The 16,803-nt window shown below is 42.0% G+C and overlaps 1 non-coding gene and 1 pseudogene across 1 annotated transcript; both read right to left on the bottom strand.

Moving 5' to 3' along the window:
- Positions 1-11,908: 11,908 nt before the first annotated feature.
- Positions 11,909-12,022, bottom strand: LOC140265896 (U5 spliceosomal RNA). Its single transcript, XR_011906580.1, has one exon. It is a non-coding gene; the product is annotated as a U5 spliceosomal RNA (small nuclear RNA).
- A 2,546-nt stretch (positions 12,023-14,568) lies between these two features.
- LOC140266123 (U5 spliceosomal RNA) lies at positions 14,569-14,694 on the bottom strand (annotated as a pseudogene).
- Positions 14,695-16,803: the final 2,109 nt, after the last annotated feature.

Genomic DNA, 16,803 nt, shown 5'->3' with positions numbered 1-16,803 from the left:
TGTCTGTCAATAATTGCTTTAAAACATGAAAGAAAAATTTCGAATATCAAACCGCACATGATCATAAGCGGGTGAGGAGGTGTTCAGCTATAAGAAGGTGTGAATGTCTACCCATAATTCCTGAAAAATGGGTAAAAAAAGGTGCGAATGCCCAACCATACATTATCAAAAGCAGGTGTGAATGTCAGATCATAATTTGCAAAAAACTGATGAGAAAGGGTGAGAATGCCCGACTATACACCATCAAAAGAGGGAGCGGAGGTGTTCGGCTCTGAGTAGGTGTGAATGTCCGACCATATTTGCAGAAAAATGTGTTAGAAAAGGTAAGAATGCCGGACCATACATCATCAAAAGCGGGAGAGGTGGTGCTCGGCTGTAAAAAGGTGTGAATGTTCGACTAAAGTTTGTAAAAAGCAGGTAAGACAAGCTGCGAATGCCTGACAATATATGATCAAAAGCAGGAGCGGAGGTGTTCAGCTACAAGAAGGTCTAAATGTCCATAAATAATTGCTTGAAAACCTGAAAGAAAATTTTCGAAAATCAAACCGCACATGATCATAAGTGGGAGAGGAGGTGGTCAGCTGCAAGAAGGTGTGAATGTCCACCCATAATTCCTGAAAAATGGGTAAAAAAAAAGGTGCGAATGCCCAACCATACATCATCAAAAGCAGGAGTGGATGTGTTCGGCTACAAGGTTTGAATGTCTGACCATAGTTTGTAAAAAGCGGCTAAGAAAAGGTTAAAATATCCGACTGTACACAATCAGTAGTGGGAGCGGAGTTGTTCGGCTACAAGAAGGTGTGAACGTCCAACCAAAGTTTGTAAAAAGCAGTTAAGAAAAGGTTAGAATATCTAACCAAAAATAATCAAATTCGGGAGCAGAGCTGTTCGACTGCAAGTAGGGTTGAATATCAGATCATAATTTGCAAAAAGCTGATGAGAAAGGGTGAGAATACCCGACTATACACCATCAAATGCGGGAGCGGAGTTGTTCGGCTGTAAGTAGGTGTGAATCTCCGACCATAACTGCTGAAAAATGTGTTAGAAAAGGTAAGAATGCCGGTCCATACATCATCAAAAGCGAGAGAGGTGGTGTTCGGCTGCAAGTAGGTGTGAATGTCCAGCCATAATTACTCACAAACGGGTAAGAAAGGGTAGTATTGCCAGACCATACATGATCAAAACAGGGAGCGGAGGTGGTTCAGCTGCAAGAAGGTGTGAATGTTCGACTAAAGTTTGTAAAAAGCGGGTAAGACAAGGTGCGAATGCCCGACAATGTATGATCAAAAGAGGGAGCGGAATTCGGCTGCAAGAAGGTCTGAATGTCCAACCATAATTTGTAAAAACCGGGAAGAAAAGGCTCGAAAGCCAGACTATACACCATCAAAATCGGGAGCAGAGGGGTTCAGCTGCAAGAAGGTCTGAATGTCTGTCAATAATTGCTTTAAAACATGAAAGAAAATGTTCGAATATCAAACCGCACATGATCATAAGCGGGAGAGTAGGTGTTCAGCTGCAAGAAGGTGTGAATGTCCACCCATAATTCCTGAAAAATGGGTAAAAAAAGGTACGAATGCCCAACCATACATTATCAAAAGCAGGTGTGAATGTCAGATCATAATTTGCAAAAAGCTGGTGAGAAAGGGTGAGAATGCCCGACTATACACCATCAAAAGAGGGAGCAGAGGTGTTCGGCTCTGAGTAGGTGTGAATGTCCGACCATAATTGCTGAAAAATGTGTTAGAAAAGGTAAGAATGCCGGTCCATACATCATCAAAAGCGGGAGAGGTGGTGTTCGTCTGCAAGTAGGTGTGAATGTCAAGCCATAATTATTCACAAACGGGTAAGAAAAGGTAGTATTACTAGACCATACATGATCAAAACAGGGAGCGGAGGTGGGTCAGCTGCAAGAAGGTGTGAATGTCCAACTAAAGTTTGTAAAAAGCGGGTAAGACAAGGTGCGAATGCCCGACAATGTATGATCAAAAGAGGGAGCGGAGGTGTTCGGCTGCAAGAAGGTCTGAATGTCCAACCATAATTTGTAAAAACCGGGGAAGAAAAGGCTCGAAAGCCAGACTATACACCATCAAAAGCGGGAGCAGAGGGGTTCAGCTGCAAGAAGGTCTGAATTTCCACCCATAATTACTGAAAAATGATTAAGAAAAGGTGCGAATGCCCAACCATACATCATCAAAAGCAGGAGTGGATATGTTCAGCTACAAGAAGGTTTGAATGTCCGACCATAGTTTGTAAAAGGCGGGTAAGAAAAGGTTCGAATGACCGAACATACACCCTCAAAAGAGGGAGCGGAGGTGTTCTGCTGTAAGAAGGTGTGAATGTCCAACCATAGTTGCTAAAAAGCGGGTAAGAAAAGGTTAAAATACCCAACTGTGCACAATCAAAAGAGGGAGCGGAGTTGTTCAGCTACAAGAAGGTGTGAAAGTCCGACCATGTTTTGTAAAAAGCGGGTAAGAAAAGGTTGGTATGCCCGAATATACACCATCAAAAGCGGAAGCGGAGGTGTTCGACTTCAAGAAGACGTGAACGTCCGACCAAAGTTTGTAAAAAGTAGTTAAGAAAAGATTCGAATATCCAACCAAAAATAATCAAAAGCGGGAGCAGAGCTGTTCGACTGCAAGTAGGTGTGAATGTCAGATCATAATTTGCAAAAAGCTGATCAGAAAGGGTGAGAATGCCCGACTATACAACATCAAATGCGGGAGCGGAGTTGTTCGGCTGTGAGTAGGTGTGAATCTCCGACCATAATTGCTGAAAAATGTGTTAGAAAAGGTAAGAATGCCGGTCCATACATCATCAAAAGCGGGAGAGGTGGTGTTCGGCTGCAAGTAGGTGTGAATGTCCAGCCATAATTACTCACAAATGGGTAAGAAAAGGTAGTATTGCCAGACCATACATGATCAAAACAGGGAGCGGAGGTGGTTGAGCTGCAAGAAGGTGTGAATGTCCGACTAAAGTTTGTAAAAAGCGGGTAAGACAAGGTGCGAATGCCCGACAATGTATGATCAAAAGAGGGAGCGGAATTCGGCTGCAAGAAGGTCTGAATGTCCAACCATAATTTGTAAAAACCGGGAAGAAAAGGCTCGAAAGCCAGACTATACACCATCAAAATCGGGAGCAGAGGGGTTCAGCTGCAAGAAGGTCTGAATGTCTGTCAATAATTGCTTTAAAACATGAAAGAAAATGTTCGAATATCAAACCGCACATGATCATAAGCGGGAGAGTAGGTGTTCAGCTGCAAGAAAGTGTGAATGTCCACCCATAATTCCTGAAAAATGGGTAAAAAAAGGTACGAATGCCCAACCATACATTATCAAAAGCAGGTGTGAATGTCAGATCATAATTTGTAAAAAGCTGATCAGAAAGGGTGAGAATGCCCGACTATACACCATCAAAAGAGGGAGCAGAGGTGTTCGGCTCTGAGTAGGTGTGAATGTCCGACCATAATTGCTGAAAAATGTGTTAGAAAAGGTAAGAATGCCGGTCCATACATCATCAAAAGCGGGAGAGGTGGTGTTCGTCTGCAAGTAGGTGTGAATGTCAAGCCATAATTATTCACAAACGGGTAAGAAAAGGTATTATTGCCAGACCATACATGATCAAAACAGGGAGCGGAGGTGGTTCAGCTGCAAGAAGGTGTGAATGTCCGACTAAAGTTTGTAAAATGCGGGTAAGACAAGGTGCGAATTCCCGACAATGTATGATCAAAAGAGGGAGCGGAGGTGTTCGGCTGCAAGAAGGTCTGAATGTCCAACCATAATTTGTAAAAACCGGGAAGAAAAGGTTCGAATGCCCGACTATACACCATCAAAAGCGGGAGCAGAGGGGTTCAGCTGCAAGAAGGTCTGAATGTCCACCAATAATTACTAAAAAATGGTTAAGAAAAGGTGCGAATGCCCAACCATACATCATCAAAAGCAGGAGTGGATATGTTCAGCTACAAGAAGGTTTGAATGTCCGACCATAGTTTGTAAAAGGCGGGTAAGAAAAGGTTCGAATGACCGAACATACACCCTCAAAAGAGGGAGCGGAGGTGTTCTGCTGTAAGAAGGTGTGAATGTCCAACCATAGTTGCTAAAAAGCGGGTAAGAAAAGGTTAAAATACCCAACTGTGCACAATCAAAAGAGGGAGCGGAGTTGTTCAGCTACAAGAAGGTGTGAAAGTCCGACCATGTTTTGTAAAAAGCGGGTAAGAAAAGGTTGGTATGCCCGAATATACACCATCAAAAGCGGAAGCGGAGGTGTTCGACTTCAAGAAGACGTGAACGTCCGACCAAAGTTTGTAAAAAGCAGTTAAGAAAAGATTCGAATATCCAACCAAAAATAATCAAAAGCGGGAGCAGAGCTGTTCGACTGCAAGTAGGTGTGAATGTCAGATCATAATTTGCAAAAAGCTGATCAGAAAGGGTGAGAATGCCCGACTATACAACATCAAATGCGGGAGCGGAGTTGTTCGGCTGTGAGTAGGTGTGAATCTCCGACCATAATTGCTGAAAAATGTGTTAGAAAAGGTAAGAATGCCGGTCCATACATCATCAAAAGCGGGAGAGGTGGTGTTCGGCTGCAAGTAGGTGTGAATGTCAAGCCATAATTACTCACAAATGGGTAAGAAAAGGTAGTATTGCAGGACCATACATGATCAAAACAGGGAGTGGAGGTGGTTCAGCTGCAAGAAGGTGTGAATGTCCGACTAAAGTTCAAATATATTAACAAAAGCGGGAGGAGAGGTCTTCAGATAAGAGTGGTTGAGAATTTCCAACCATAATCTATAAAATGCGGTGAAAAAAAAGGTGTGATAGAACATTAAAAGTTGGAGCGGAGGTGTTCGGCTGCAAGAAGGTGTGAATGTCCGACTACATTTGGTGAAAAGCAGGTGAAGCAAGGTCTGAATGCCCAACCTTACATCATCAAAAGCGAGATCAGAGGTGTTTGGCTGCAAGAAGGCCATAGTTTGCCAAAAGCGGGTAAGGTGCGAATGACCGACTAAATATCAACAAAAGTGGGGGCGGAGGTCTTCGGATGCAAGTAGGTGTGAATATCCCACCATACAAGTATGGTGGAGAGGAAGCTGTGAATGGCCAATCATGGTAAAAAGCGGGTGAGAAAAGGTGCGAATGTCAAACCATACATGATCAAAACAGGGAGCGGAGGTGTTTGGCTGCGACAAGCTGTGAATGTCCACCCATAATTAATGAAAAGTGGGCAACAAGTAGGTTCGAATGCCCAACCATACATCATCAAAAGCAGGAGTGGATGTGTTCGGCTACAAGAAGGTTTGAATATCCGACCATAGTTTGTGAAAAGCGGGTAAGAAAAGGTTTGAATGCCCGAACATACACCATCAAAAGAGGGAGCGGAGGTGTTCCGCTGTAAGAAGGTGTGAATGTCCAACCATAGTTGCTAAAAAGCGGGTAAGAAAAGGTTAAAATACCCGACTGTACACAATCAATAGCGGGAGCGGAGTTGTTCTTTGTTGAAGTCGATCTAGACATTGATAAATATGAAGGACAAAGCAGTTTTCACTTGGTTTGAGTGAAGGAATTCATTTTATACATAAAATCCCAAATCATGCACAACGTATGAAAAGAAGCTTATTCTCGGATTCCTGATCCTTCAGTGTTGCTCTTTCTTCTACTGCCAAATCCAATGTTGTTCTTTGTTGAAGTCGATCTAGACATCGATAAACATGAAGTTAAAAGCAGTTTTAACATAGTTTGAGTGAAGAAATTAATTTTATAGTAAAATCCGAAATCGTGCAGAACTCATGAAAATAAGCTTATTCTCGGATTCCTAAAACTTTTGATTTGCTCTTTCTTTTACTGCAAAGTACAACGTTGTTTTTTTTGTTTAAATCTATCTAGACATTGATAAATATGAAGGTAAAAGCCGTTTTAACATAGTTTGAGTGAAGGAATTCATTTTATAGATAAAATCCCAAATCATGCGGAACTCCTCAAAAGGGGCGTATGGCTTAATCACAAGTGTGGTTCTTTCTCATTCAGGGTAATATGAGGAAGTTTATGCTTGAAATATATGTAGAAATGGGTACATATGAAGGACAAAGCAGTTTTAACATAGTTTGAGTGAAGAAATTAATTTTATAGTAAAATCCAAAATCATGCAGAACTCATGAAAATAAGCTTATTCTCGGATTCCTAAAACTTTTGATTTGCTCTTTCTTTTACTGCAAAGTACAGCGTTGTTTTTTTGTTTAAATCTATCTAGACATTGTTAAATATGAAGGTAAAAGCCATTTTAACATAGTTAGAGTGAAGGAATTCATTTTATAGATAAAATCCCAAATCATGCAGAACTCCTCAAAAGGGGCGTATGGCTTAATCACAAGTGTGGTTCTTTCTCATTCAGGGTAATATGAGGAAGTTTATGCTTGAAATATATGTAGAAATGGGTACATATGAAGGACAAAGCAGTTTTAACATAGTTTGAGTGAAGAAATTAATTTTATAGTAAAATCCGAAATCGTGCAGAACTCATGAAAATAAGCTTATTCTCGGATTCCTAAAACTTTTGATTTGTTCTTTCTTTTACTGCAAAGTACAGCGTTGTTTTTTTGTTTAAATCTATCTAGACATTGTTAAATATGAAGGTAAAAGCCGTTTTAACATAGTTTGAGTGAAGGAATTCATTTTATAGATAAAATCCCAAATCATGCAGAACTCCTCAAAAGGGGCGTATGGCTTAATCACAAGTGTGGTTCTTTCTCATTCAGGGTAATATGAGGAAGTTTATGCTTGAAATATATGTAGAAATGGGTAAATATGAAGGACAAAGCAGTTTTAACATAGTTTGAGTGAAGAAATTAATTTTATAGTAAAATCCGAAATCGTGCAGAACTCATGAAAATAAGCTTATTCTCGGATTCCTAAAACTTTTGATTTGCTCTTTCTTTTTCTGCAAAGTACAACGTTGTTTTTTTGTTTAAATCTATCTAGACATTGTTAAATATGAAGGTAAAAGCCGTTTTAACATAGTTTGAGTGAAGGAATTCATTTTATAGATAAAATCCCAAATCATGCAGAACTCCTCAAAAGGGGCGTATGGCTTAATCACAAGTGTGGTTCTTTCTCATTCAGGGTAATATGAGGAAGTTTATGCTTGAAATATATGTAGAAATGGGTAAATATGAAGGACAAAGCAGTTTTAACATAGTTTGAGTGAAGAAATTAATTTTATAGTAAAATCCGAAATCGTGCAGAACTCATGAAAATAAGCTTATTCTCGGATTCCTAAAACTTTTGATTTGCTCTTTCTTTTTCTGCAAAGTACAACGTTGTTTTTTTGTTTAAATCTATCTAGACATTGTTAAATATGAAGGTAAAAGCCGTTTTAACATAGTTTGAGTGAAGGAATTCATTTTATAGATAAAATCCCAAATCATGCAGAACTCCTCAAAAGGGGCGTATGGCTTAATCACAAGTGTGGTTCTTTCTCATTCAGGGTAATATGAGGAAGTTTATGCTTGAAATATATGTAGAAATGGGTACATATGAAGGACAAAGCAGTTTTAACATAGTTTGAGTGAAGGAATTAATTTTATAGAAAAATCGGAAATCGTGCAGAACTCATGAAAGCAAGCTTATACTCGGATTCCTGAAACTTTAGATTTGCTCTTTCTTTTACTTCAAAGTACAACATTGTTTTTTGTTGATATCTATCTGGACATTGATAAATACCAGCCGAACATCGTTGCTGCCGCTTTTGATAATTTATGGTTTGGCATTCTTACCTATTCTTACCCGCTTTTTATTAATTATGATCTGACATTCACACGTACTTGCAGTCGAACACCTTTTACATGATCATGTGCGGTTTGATATTCAAAAATTTTCTTTCATGTCTTCTAGCAATTATTGATGGACATTCAGACCGTCTTACAGCGGAGCTCCTCTGCTCCCTCTTTTGATGGTGTGTGTTCGAGCATTCGAACCTTTCCTTACCCACTTTATACAAACTATGGTCAGACATTCAAACCTTGTAGCCGAACACATCCACTCCTGCTTTTGATGATGTATTGTTGGGCATTTGAACCTTTTCTTACCCATTTTTCAGTAATTATGGGTGGACATTCAGACCTTCTTACATTCGAACACCTCCGTTCCCGCTTTTGATGGTGTATAAACTTGATTTCGAGCCTTTTCTTCCCCGGTTTTTACAAATTATGTTTGGACATTCAGACCTTTTTGCAGCCGAAAACCTCCGCTCCCTCTTTTGATCATACATTGTCGGGCATTCGCACCTTTTCTTACCCGCTTTTTACAAACTTTAGTCGAACATTCACACCTTCTTGCAGCTTAACACCTCCGCTCCCGCTTTTGATGGTGTAGAGTCGGGCTTTCGAGCTTTTTCTTACCCGGTTTTTACAAATAATGGTTGGACATTCAGACCTTTTTGCAGCCGAACACCTCCGATCCCTCTTTTGATCATACATTGTCGTGCATTCGCACCTTGTCTTACCCGCTTTTTACAAACTATAGTCAGACATTCACACCTTCCAGCTTAACCACCTCCGCTCCCTGTTTTGATCATGTATGGTCTGGCAATATTACCTTTTCTTACCCGTTTGTGAGTAATTATGGCTGGACATTCTCACCTTCTTGCAGCCGAACACCACCTCTCCCGCTTTTGATGATGTATGTTCCGGCATTCTTACCTTTTCTTGAACATTTTTCAGCAGTTATGGTCGGATATTCACACCTATTCACAGACGAACACCTCCGCTCCCGCATATGATGGTGTATAGTCGGGCATTCTCACGCTTTCTCATCAGCTTTTTGCAAATTATGATCTGACATTCACACCTAATTGCAGTCGAACAGCTCTGCTCCCGCTTTTGAATATGTTTGGTTGGATATTCGAACCTTTTCTTAACTGCTTTTTACAAACTTTGGTAGGATGTTCACACCTTCTTGCAGCCGAACACCTCCACTTCCGCTTTTGATGGTATATTTCCGGGCTTTCGAACCTTTTCTTACCCGCTTTTTATAAACTATGGTCGGACTTTCACACCTTCTTGTAGCCGAACAACTCCGCTACCGCTATTGATTGTGTACAGTCGGGTATTTTAACGTTTTCTTACCCGCTTTTTGCAAACTATGGTCGGACAATCACACCGTCTTACACCGGAACACCTCCGCTCCCTCTTTTGATGGTGTATTTTCGGGCATTCGAACCTTTCCTTACCCGCTTTATACAAACTATGGTCGGGAATTCAAACCTTCTTGTCAACAAACACATCCACTCCTGCTTTTGATGATGTATGGTTGGGCATTCGCACCTTTTCTTACCCATTTTCAGTAATTATGGGTGGACATTCACACCTTCTTGCAGCTGAACACCTCCTCTCCCGCTTATGATCATGTGCGGTGTGATATTCGAAAATTTCCTTTCATGGTTTCTAGCAATTATTGATGGAAATTCAGACCTTCTTGCAGCTGAACACTTCCACTCCCGCTTTTGATCATACATTGTCAGGCATTCGCAACTTCTCTTATCCGCTTTTTACAAACTTTAGTCGAACATTCACACCTTCTTGCAGCCGAACACATGCTCTCCTTCTTTTGATGATGAATGGTTGGGCATTCGCACCTTTTTTTACCCATTTTTAAGGAATTATGGGTGGACATTCAGACCACCCATAATTCAGACATTCAGACCTTCTTGAAGCCGAAAACCTCCTGAAAACCTCATACATTGTCGGGCATTCGCACCTTGTCTTACCCGCTTTTTCCAAACTTTAGTCGGACATTCACACCTTGCAGCTGAACCACCTCCGCTCCCTGTTTTGATCATGTATGGTCTGGCAATACTACCTTTTCTTACCCGTTTTTGAGTAATTATGGCTGGACATTCACAGCTTCTTGCAGCCGAACACCTCTCCCGCTTTTGATGATGAATGGTCCGGCATTCACACCTATTCACAGCCGAACACCTCCGCTCCTGCATTTGATGGTGTATAGTCGGGCATTCTCACCCTTTCTCATCAGCTTTTTGCAAATTATGATCTGACATTCACACCTAATTGCAGTCGAACAGCTCTGCTCCCGCTTTTGATTATGTTTGGTTAGATATTCGAACCTTTTCTTACCCGCTTTTTACAAACTTTGGTCGGACGTTCACACCTTCTTGCAGCCGAACAACTCCGCTCCCGCTATTGATTGTGTACAGTTGGGTATTATAACCTTTTCTTACCCGCTTTTTACAAACTTTGGTCGGACGTTCACACCTTCTTGCAGCCGAACAACTCCGCTCCCGCTATTGATTGTGTACAGTTGGGTATTATAACCTTTTCTTACCCGCTTTTTGCCAACTATGTTCGGACATTCAGACCGTCTTACACCGGAACACCTCCGCTCCCTCTTTTGATGGTGTATTTTCAGGCATTTGAACGTTTTCTTATCCGCTTTTTACAAACTATGGTCGGACATTCAAACCTTCTTGTAACCGAACACATCCGCTCCCTCTTTTGATCATACATTGTCGGGCATTAGCACCTTTTCTTACCCGCTTTTTACAAACCAGGGTCGGACTTTCACACCTTTTAGTAGCCGAACAACTCCGCTCCCGCTATTGATTGTGTACAGTCGGGTATTTTCACCTTTTCTTACCCGCTTTTTACAAACTATGGTCGGACATTCATACCTTCTTACAGCGGAAGACCTCCGCTCCCTCCTTTGATGGTGTATGTTCGGGCATTCCAACCTTTTCTTACCCGTTTTTTACAAACCAGGGTCGGACTTTCACACCTTTTAGTAGCCGAACAACTCCGCTCCCGCTATTGATTGTGTACAGTCGGGTATTTTCACCTTTTCTTACCCGCTTTTTACAAACTATGGTCGGACATTCATACCTTCTTACAGCGGAAGACCTCCGCTCCCTCCTTTGATGGTGTATGTTCGGGCATTCCAACCAAGCCCGCTTTTCATTAATTATGTGTGGACATTCACACTTTGTCGCAGCCAAACACCTCCGCTCCCTGTTTTGATCATGTATGGTTTGACATTCGCACCTTCTCTCAACCGCTTTTTACTGTGGTCGGCCATTCACAGCTTCCTCTCCACCATACTAGTATGTTGAGATATTCACACCTACTTGCATCCGAAGACCTCCGCCCCCAATTTTGTTGATATTTAGTCGGTCATTCGCACCTTACCCGCTTTTGGCAAACTATGGCCTTCTTGCAGCCAAACACCTCTGATCTCGCTTTTGATGATGTAAGGTTGGGCATTCAGACCTTGCTTCACCTGCTTTTCACCCACTATAGTCGGACATTCACACCTTCTTGCAGCCGAAAACTTCCGCTCCACCTTTTAGTGTTCTATGGGGCATTCACACCTTTTTTTTCACCGCATTTTATAGATTATGTTTGGAAATTCTCACCCACTCTAATCCGAAGACCTCTCCTCCCGCTATATAGTCGGGCATTCGAACCTTTTCTTACCCGCTTTTTACAAATTATGGTCGGACATTCACACCTACTTGCAGCCAAATACTTCCGCTCCACCTTTTAGTGATGTATGGTTGGCATTTGTACCTTTTCTTACCCTCTTTTTATACTGATTGCTAAAGATTAAGTTGTTCTTTAAGTTGTTCTGCTCCCGCAGTGACGGATAATCGTACTCTGGTTCCTCTTCATAACGTACAAGTCTTTCGCCTTTTACTAAAGACTGCAGTCTTTTGCACAGAGTAAAAGACAAGGCAGCCATCGGATAGGGCCCGATTAGCCCTTTGTTGCTTGAATGGTGCTCGCTGGTACAACAACTTTGCACTCCAGCTTCGAACATCGGCACAGTCGCAACAAGTAAGGCGACTCTACTCAGAGAAGTCACTCTGCACAGTAACAAGATTTCTTTTGCACAGACAGAAAGGGCTTCACCCGCAAAGGTAAAGCCTGCCAAAAATAGAAACAAGTCATTAGTGCTGCTCTCCACGGAAGTCTTTAGTAAAAGGCGAAAGACTTGTACGTTATGAAGAGAAACCAGAGTACGATTATCCGTCACTGCGGGAGCAGGGCATCAGGCTAGTTGGCATAGCCACCTTCCCCATGGTGAGCTTTGCTTGGTTGAGACGCTTGCTCCCCCCCACCTTGCTCCTCGGCTGACCAAGTAGGAACAATCGGGCCCAATTCGATGGCTGCAACACCTGAAAGAGATATTGATGCGAGACCCGATCAAAAGCTTTTTCAAAGTCTAAATTTAAGATGACAAGCCGGGTGTTTCTGTCTCTAGCGTAATCAATGATGTCTCGAATCAGTACGAGGCTGTCCGTGAGTTGTCTCCCTGAGATGGCACAAGCCTGGTCTGGGTGAATTACCTCCTCTAAAACAGAGGACATCCGTGTTGCTAAAACCTTGCTAAAAAGTTTACAGTCAAAGTTTAAAAGTGTGATGGGCCTCCAATTCTTTAGGTCAGTCTTATCATTTTTTTTATAAAGTAGAGTCACTATTCCCACTCTAAAACTGTCAGGCAGTCGGTCGAGTTTTTCATAATCTTTAAAAACATCTAAAATGTCTGACGATAAAAGGTCCCAAAAGGTCTCTTTATTTCTGCTAAAACTGACATTTCCTTTTTGACATCTTTGATTTCTTCATTAAAGTCTATGCCACACTGTTTAAAGTAGCTCTGTAAGCGTTTCTGTAGTCCCATCATACATCTATTCTCTTTCCTTTTTTTACGTTTACCTTGCTGTTTAAAAAAAGTCTGGGTCGTTTCCTTCACCATTTCCCACCATTGTGCATGTGTTTCGTAGAGGTCTTGAAAGGTCTGCCACTCTTTTTAACATTCCCTGTACTGACTGACTATGATTTCATCCTCCAACAGGGAACAGTTGAGTTTTCACAGACCACTTCCTATCGTCACACCAGAAGGGGATGAAAGGGTGCAGGAGAGCATAAGGTGGTCTGAAAAGAAAACAGGGGTTAATCTAACATCAGTGGGTGGGCAATCTCTAGTAAAGAAATAATCAATGCGAGAGGCTCTGGTGCCATCATGACTAAACCAGGTGAAGCCCTCTTCTCTGGGATGCATGGTTTTAAAACAGTCAGTAAGCTTAAAATCCCTGCATATGCCCTGAAGTAAAATCGAAGTCTTATCCACTTTAAAATCTCCCCCTGCTCTTTTTCTATCTTTCCTGCTCAAGATACAGTTAAAATCCCCTCCTACAACTAAAGGTACTTGCCCTAGCATGTAAAGCTGTATATCTTCTAAAAGGTCATACCTGTCATTTTTTCCATTGAAACCATAAATATTTAAGAGGTTAAAGTCTTGCCCCATAAAATTCAAGTGTGCTAGAAGTGCCCGTCCGTCTCTCACCACTGTGCTACCTTTCAACAGAAAATGCAGATTTTTAATTAGAATGGCCACACCATCATTTTTATTTTGATTTGAGCCACTCCATATCGATAAATGGGGCCACATTTCCTCCCATTGTCTATGGTTTTTTAAAAAAGGTAGTCCACATTCTTGTATTAAAAACACATCTGATTTTATGGAGTCTAAGAAGGATAAAATACTCTGGGCTTTTGTCTTTGATTTCACACTTCTCACGTTTAGTGTTGAGAAGGTGAGAACTATTAAAAGGATAAAGGAAAGTAGGTATGTCGTTTTCGTTTTTCTAAGTTATCAAAACAAATTACACACTCAGGTTATTTCTTGGGAAACTAGCTCTTCCTTCATTTCTTTAGGTGAAAAGTGAGTAGGGTGATCTATATTTCCTTTTCGGACTCTCGGTGTTGGCCTCTTACGCAATGTTGCATTTAACTTTGAGTCCCTGGGGGTTGATTGCAGAGCTAAAGTTAAAAAGGAGACCTCATTTGGTGAGTCGGAGGGGAAGACTCTAGGTTCTTCCACTGAAGAACTGTCTGAAAGGGACCTAACCCTTCCCCTCTTCTCTGATACCACTGGGGAATCAGAGGACAACTCAGATGCCGTCCTCTTCGGCTGTTGACCTTCGGGGAGGTAAGTATCTTCACTAGACTCACCTGTCTGCTCTTCCTCCTCATTTAGCATAGCTCCACCCTCTGCCTGTGAATTCTCACAGACTTCAGCACTGAGTGGTGAGGCCTCTACAGGCCCCTCCCCTTTTTGCTCCTCACTTCCAATCCAAGCCTTTGGCGGGAAGTTTGAATTTATTGGGTCAACCTCTTCACTTTGTTCACCAACTGCCACCTCTGGTCCTTCTCTTTGTTGGCTTGACTGTGGCTTTACCGTCTTTAATTTGTTGGCAAAAGATTCTCCACAGAGATTACATTTCCTGCCATTTGGACACTCTCCAAAAGTGTGCCCAATTTCTCTGCACTTCCCACATATCACCTTGGTACAAGCCTCAACCAGGTGCCCATGCTCACCGCAGTTGCGGCAGAGCTTGGGCTGTCCCTGGTAGTGGATGTAACCTCGGTTTTCGAGGTGGCCAGAGTGTCACTTTGCATCTCCGCCCACCCGCTGCACTGAGCACTCTTCAGCCCTTTTAAATGGTATAACTTTGCACTCCCGCACACTCCAGCGAGCACCATTAAAGCAACAACTTTGCACTCCAGCTTCAAACATCGGCACAGTCGCAACAAGTAAGGCGACTCTACTCAGAGAAGTCACTCTGCACAGTAACAAGATTTCTTTAGTAAAAGGCAAAAGACTTGTACGTTATGAAGAGAAACCAGAGTACGATTATCCGTCACTGCGGGAGCAGGGCATCAGGCTAGTTGGGAAAGCCACCTTCCCCATGGTGACCTTTGCTTAGTTGAGACGCTTGCTCCCCCCCTTGCTCCTCGGCTGACCAAGTAGGAACAATCGGGCCCTATTCGATGGCTGCCTTGTCTTTTACTCTTTGCAAAACACAAGGCAGCAACAAAAACACCACGGGAACACCGTATTGAAGCTTTGTTCTGACCACTCATTCGGTGTGGCGTTTCTTTCAAGCAATTCTCCCGGTTAGCCCACACTCGGCTCGATCCCAGAGCCGTGTTAAAGTCTACTTAGCATTCACTCTCTTTTCTCAGCAGACTCTTGGGATTTTATCTATAAAATGAATTCCTTCACTCAAACTATGTTAAAACTGCTTTGTCCTTCATATTTACCATGTCTAGAAAGATTTAAAGAAAAAAAACAACGTTGTACTTTGCAGTAAAAGAAAGAGCAAATCTAAAGTTTCAGGAATCCGAGAATAAGCTTACTTTCATGAGTTCTTCACAATTTCAGATTTTGCTATAAAATGAATTCCTTCACTCAAACTAAATTAAAACTGCTAAACCGCTAATCTGTTACATGTAAGGCAGATGTCAAATTCACCGAAATAGGATCTAAGGGTATTCGGCCAATCGAGCTGTAGCAGCTTCGGTAAAAGAGTATAAGTTGAAGAGTTTGTGAATAAAGGTGTGTGCACAAATAGTGAGCTGTAGGAAAATAGGCAGGGAGCAATGCCAGCTGGGGTATAGGTTATTTTATGTTGTCTGACTGTTTGATTTGAATGTGTTGTTTAAGTGTCCTGTTGAATGTTACATGTTTGGGCTTTGACACGCTTCACTGTGGTTGTTAACTGTGTGGTGTGTCCTGAAATGTTATATGTTTGGGCTGTGTGACATGCTTAATGCTTGTCAGTAGCTACCCACTTATTCATATATAGCAACTGACAACATAAGAAGTCCGGACATACTTTGATAGTAGTTGTAGAAGTATCCTTATTGATAATAGATAAACTAATTCATAGTGATAGAACAGTAGATGAACAGGTGACTGCACATGTCTCACGAAAATAAATGGTGTATAGTCGGGCTTTCGAGCTTTTTCTTACCCGGTTTTTACAAATAATGGTTGGACATTCAGACCTTGCAGCCGAACACCTCCGCTCCCTCTTTTGATCATACATTTTCGGGCATTCGCACCTTTTCTTACCCGCTTTTTACAAGCCATGGTCGGACTTTCACACCTTTTAATAGCCGAACAACTCCGCTCCCGCTATTGATTGTGTACAGTCGGATATTTTAACCTTTTCTTACCCGCTTTTTCCCAACTATGGTCAGACATTCACACCTTCTTTCAGCGGAACACCTCCGCTCCCTCTTTTGATGTTGTATGTTCTGGCATTCGCACCTTCTCTCACCCGCTTTTTAAAATGGTTGGCCCTTCACAGCTTCCTCTCCACCATACTTGTATGGTGGGATATTCACACCCACTTGCATTCGAAGACCTCCCCCCCACTTTTGGTGATATTTAGTCGGTCATTCGCACCTTACCCGCTTTTGGCAAACTATGGCCTTCTTGCAGCCAAACACCTCTGAACTCACTTTTGATGATGTACGGTTGGGCATTCAGACCTTGCTTCACCTGCTTTTCACCAAATATAGTCATACATTGACACCTTCTTGCAGCCGAACACTTCCGCTCCACCTTTTAGTGTTCTATTGGGCATTCACACTTTTTTTTCACCACAAATTATAGATTATGGTTGGAAATTCTCACCCACTCTCATCCGAAGACCTCTCCTCCCGCTTTTGTTAATATTTAGTCGGGCATTCGAACCTTTTCTTACCCGCTTTTTACAAATTATGGTCTGACATTCACACCTACTTGCAGCCAAATACTTCCGTTCCACCTTTTAGTGATGTATGGTTGGCATTTGAACCTTTTCTTACCCTCTTTTTATACTGATTGCTGAAGATTAAGTTGTTCTTTCTCCGTTCACTCCAAGCATCGACCCGGTACTGCCATGCCGCTGGGAACGGTGCGCTCTTCTCTGCTCTTGTAAAAAAGCAAACAGCGGTGCAGGATAGAAGTT

This window comes from Leuresthes tenuis, unplaced genomic scaffold, assembly GCF_036924035.1.
Source record: "Leuresthes tenuis unplaced genomic scaffold, fLeuTen1.0.hap1 SCAF_12, whole genome shotgun sequence".
NCBI classification, from domain to species: domain Eukaryota; kingdom Metazoa; phylum Chordata; class Actinopteri; order Atheriniformes; family Atherinopsidae; genus Leuresthes; species Leuresthes tenuis.
The sequence above is the reverse complement of the archived record's forward strand: the minus strand, read 5'-3'. Positions and strand labels throughout refer to the sequence as shown.